The following is a 5,136-nucleotide window of genomic DNA, read 5'->3' as shown; positions in this document are numbered from 1 at the left end:
CCTAGGCGGAGAGAGACGGGCCCGAGCTGCTCAGCCTCCCCTCCCTCGCCCCTCTGCCCCCCTCCCCTTTGCACATCGACGGGTGTTGCCTTTAACTCCGAGGCAACTTCTCAGCAGAAGGGGCGGTCAGAAGCAGCCGAGGAGAGGAAAGGGATCGCGCTGCTTTTTGAAGGCGCTGGAGAGAGAGCTTTTTGTCTCTTTATCGGATAACAAGCCCGTACCAGATTTCCTTATTGCATCTACATGCCCCCTTTTTCTCGAAGGAGCTCGAGGTGGCGCACGTGGTTCTCCTGCTCCTCATTAAATCTCCCCAACAAGCCTGCGAGGGAGGTTGGCTGAGAGGCAGTGACTGGCCCAGGGAGCTTCATGGCATCTTCATTTATGTAGTTATAGCCCAGCTTTTCTCCAAGGTGGTGTACATGCTTTCTCCCTTTACATTTTTGCCTCACAACCCTGTGAGGTAGGCTGAAAGACGGTGACTGGCCAAAGGTCAGTCCCCCTTTTCTAAGGCCCATAAAGAGAAGCAACAGGTATATATTGAAACAAACGATCAGGAGCTCCTATTATCTCCTGTGCACCTTCAGTTGTATCCTATTGTTTCCAGTGAGCATTCTTGCTGCTCCTCTTAGTACATCCCGCCAGGCAACCCTTTGATGGTCCACCTTGCATCAAAATGATCTCATACCCATTGCCTAGAACACCGCCAGTTTCCTTTCGTGTGTGTGTGTGGGGGGGGTGCTTCAATAAAGAAAGCAAGAGTGGATTCTCTGGTCCTGGAAGACTGCAGCTGCAAGCCTAATCTCAGTCACCTAGCAGTAAACTCCACTGACATCAATATGACTTACTTCTGAGTAGACATGGTCAGGATTGCATCAGAAACGGGCTAGGGATTTTAACATGTCAGAAACACACTTCAGTTAACTCTCCAAACACCAGCTCTTGGGAGGCAGCTGTCCAACTTTGCCATGTGCTGGCACTAGTTCAGGGGTCTGCAACCTTCAAGACAAAAAGAGCCACTTGGACCCCTTTCCGAAGAGGGGGAAAAACTGGGAGCCGCAAAACCATTGCGACATTTAAAACAAATATATCTCCGGAGCCGCGATCTGACAGCGGGCGGGAAGGTGACGTCGGGATGGTGCGTGACTAACGCACGCACCGCCCCCATGCGACGTCACAGCAAGTACAGCGCCCGCCACAGTGGGGAGTGTCGGGGCGCACAATGCGCCTCCTCCCCTCGCTAGTATCCGCCCCGGAGCCGCGGCAAAGGTGTAAAAGAGCCACATGCGGCTCTGGAGCCGCGGGTTGCAGACCCCTGCACTAGTTGAAGTGCACTGTGCTGCATTGACTGATGGTGCTGGATTCAGTCCCGTGCTATATTAATGCAACACGAGAACATAGGAGCATAAGAAGAGCCTGCTGCATCATCAGGCCAATGACCCAACTAGTTGAGCATCCTATTTCCATAGTGGCCACCCAAGATGCCTGTTTGAAACCTGCAATAAGGGTTTGAACACAAGAGCATTCCCTCCTCCTCTAGTATGCAGCAACTGGTATTCAGAAGCATCGCTGCCTCCAGCTGTGGTAGTAGAGCAGAGCCATCCTGGCTAGTAACCACGAACAGCTTTCTTAATTTGTCTGATCCTTTTTTAAAGCCATCCAAATTGATGGTCATCACATACTGTAACAGTACAGTTGTCTTACAAGGCTCCTCCCAATGACTTGTTCATTGAGCGTTCATCCCAATTTGCTTGCACAAAGCCTGAAGTTAGACTTTATCTGGTCTTTATTGAGCATTCATCCTGATTTGCTTGCAGAGTGTTTGATTTGCTCATTCCCCACATTTTCATTCATTTCCTCAATACTTTTCTAAATTTCTTTTCTAAAGTGAGTATGTTGTGCTAGAGAGCATGGATAGCCACCATGGCATCCTCCAGTTGTTGACAGATGCAACTCTCATCAGCCTCAGCCAGTAGTCAGGGATGATGGGAGTTGTAGTCCATCGGCATCTTGACGGCACCACATTGGTCACCCCTGTACTAGAGCAACAAAGTGCTTTAATCCATTTTAATCAATAATTTAATTATAAATAAGTTTCCGTATTGATATTTTAACAACATAAGATATAAACAGGGGGGAATCCAACACTGCAGAAACAGGGTTTTTCCTGTGCAATGGGAATTCATCTGCCTCTCCTCCAGCCTATGTGCTTCTGCACACCCTCCAAGCCTGCTCCAGAGGGCCATTGAAACACATATACAAAATCCCCAAACAATAAGTATCCCTCTCTGCTGAAAGCAACTAATAAAACCCCAGAACTTAAGAGAGAAAGGAAAACAGCCTTAACCTATTCATAGCGAGGGAAGAAAAGTTTTTCAGCTCAAGGCCTTGCTAAAGAATCAGGTTTTGGCAAAATGCCTAAAGCCATAAATTGTCTGCCACTTGAAAAAGATTTGGCCTGGATGAGAAATAAAGGAAATTCACTGCTATTGGGTGTTCCTGCACTAAATGATAACAAAAGAACAATGTTTGTTCTTCTCATTGGGGGCAATCTCTTCTCTGTCGAGGGCACCGTTGCCCTGGGGTTAACTTCTCAGAGCCAAAACTGGGTTAGGCACCCCCTTTTCTCTCCCCACCCAACCTCTTTGCTTTCTCTCTTTTTGTCACTCCTTCTCCTCCAACTTTCTGCCACCCATATTCTCTCTCTTTGTGTTATCTCTTCTCCCCTTGTTCTTCCCTCTTTGCCATATACATGGAATCAGGCCAAGGGCTGCATGAAATTGAGCCAAGGGCCACAGGCTACCCATCTGCCTTCTATGGAGTAGGTAAACCTTGAGGGAGAAATTTGATTCAGTTCATATTTAAAGGTGAACCTAGTCCACGACCAGAAGGAGGAGGAATGTCAGGAAGAATGGAATAAATTTAATGATTATTTAGTTAAATTTGTTAAGTTAAACTAACCGGAAATAACTTGCAGATACTTAATGGGCTTAGGATTTTATTTATGTTAAGTGATAAATTAATATGTTTATAAGGAGAAGATTTAAGGATGTTAATGTTTAAGTTAAATTTCAAAAAAATTGGGATTTGGAAAACCGTTACAAGGACATGCAATGAAATTCAACCAAGGGGAAGCGAGGAAGTCATTTAACAAAGTTAATAACTGTAATTTTCAATAAGGCTATGATTTATGTTTGTTATTTTTGTTTGTATTGTGTGTTTGTTTATAATATTGTAAAAACCAATAAAATTTTTGAAAGAAATAAAGTTGAACCTGCCTATTTCACACGTTCCAAAACAATACATCAGTGAAAAGACGACCAACCATTCTTTGGAATTCACACATCTCCAAATTTGGCAATGCCGTTCTCTACCAAAATGCATGTGGTAGGGTAAAGTGTGCATGAAACTGTATACATTCATGAAAAGAAGGTATAAAAATGCATGCTCGGGAAAACTGCTTATATTTATTTAAATGCATACATTTGGAGAACTAGGCTCTTTATCACGGGAAGTTGGAGGCTAGGAAAGAACAGCAGCGGAGCAGCAGCAAAAGAGGGCTGAGGCTATGATCCCTGGTGGGTCTGCCCTGGTGCGCCATGAGAGATAACCTGGGGGTAGTGGTGAAAGGACACTATATAGGACGAGAGATACCACTGTCTGAATTTGTCCCCATAAAGATATTTACCTGTTGCCTTCTAACATCTGAGGTGCCATCTTCTTAACCCAGCATGAATCCAATGGATACTTGAAATGTTGAGCTATCTATTCCTGTTTCCGAGACCATAGACTAGCAAGCCATTCCTGCCCTAGCTACACATTAAAATATCAAACCATGCCATTTTGGTTCCTGTTGTGGTCTCCATCATGTCATCAGTGGCTGGCTTTTGTTATGAGGTTAGTCAAATATGCCAACTGTGGTACCAGCCAAACTGATCAAAGGCTGTTGGAACATGGTCATTTTGCAGATTGTGTCTGGAGAATTTCTGCATACGAATCTAAGGTAAAAAGCAAATATAATGAACAACTGTTTGTGTATGCACATGAGAGGGAATGTCAAATTACCCCCCCCCCCCCCCCGCAAAAATAAAAGTATATGGAAGTTTTATTTTTTAATCAAAGAAATTCAAAATCTCCAAACATTACAATTATTATAATATAATCCAAATATATAATGAAAACAAACTATTCGAAACAAACTCTTATCCATGAAAAAGGAAGTGAAACCAGGATAATTTGTACCATGGAATTAAGAGGTGCATGCCTAAATGAAAGTGTGCCTGGGGGGGGGGGGAGGATGAAACAATGTCTCTATCAACTACGGTATATTAATTTTTCTCCTGGTGTGGCTGTTTGTCTTTTGCCATTCCAGACGTTACATCTCTCCATCATCTACAAAAAGGCCAATTTATAATTGCTCCACAGATGATTGCAGCTTTGTCCTTCGTTAAAAAAACAACAACAAACCCTCAGTGTTGTCCAGGACATAAAATAAATGTTGACATGCAGTCAAAATTTCAAAAACAGTTCTATCTCATGGAAGTTGTGAAGAAGTGGTCTTTAGGGCAAGCTTAGGCTTCCTTTGGCTCATGGCATGCAGTCAAATCAAAAGGTGAAAAAAAAGATAATGACTGAAAGGGTAATTTCCATAAAAAGAAAATGCTCGGGAATCCAAAACAGCTTCCGGTATTGGGGCTGGAATTTTGTAAGAGATGAAGAAAAATATAGCTCTACTTGAAAGGTCTCATTATGCATGATTAATAGGAAGGGAGTTTAATCCAGCAGTGGATCTACCAACTTTTATTCAAAAGAATGAATGCCACATCTTTATAGGTATAGTCTCTTTCTAGCCTGGTCTTAATAGACATTTGTCCCTACATGACTCTGACAGAAAGAAGATTGGAGAAGGAGGATAAAGGAGAGAGGGAAATGGAGAGGGAAAGTGGAATGCAAAGGGTAGGGACACACACACACACACACACACACAGAGAGAGAGAGAGAGAGAGAGAGAGAGAGAGAGAGAATACAGTCAGCAAGATTTACACATACACACACATACATATGCTTGTACCCCAATCTTGCTGGCTGTATCCTCATTATCAGAAAGAAACATAATACAAAAAAATGGCCTCCATCCTT

The sequence above is a fragment of the Podarcis tiliguerta genome (assembly GCF_965153285.1).
Source record: "Podarcis tiliguerta genome assembly, chromosome: 4".
Lineage (NCBI taxonomy): Eukaryota > Metazoa > Chordata > Lepidosauria > Squamata > Lacertidae > Podarcis > Podarcis tiliguerta.
The sequence above is the reverse complement of the archived record's forward strand: the minus strand, read 5'-3'. Positions refer to the sequence as shown.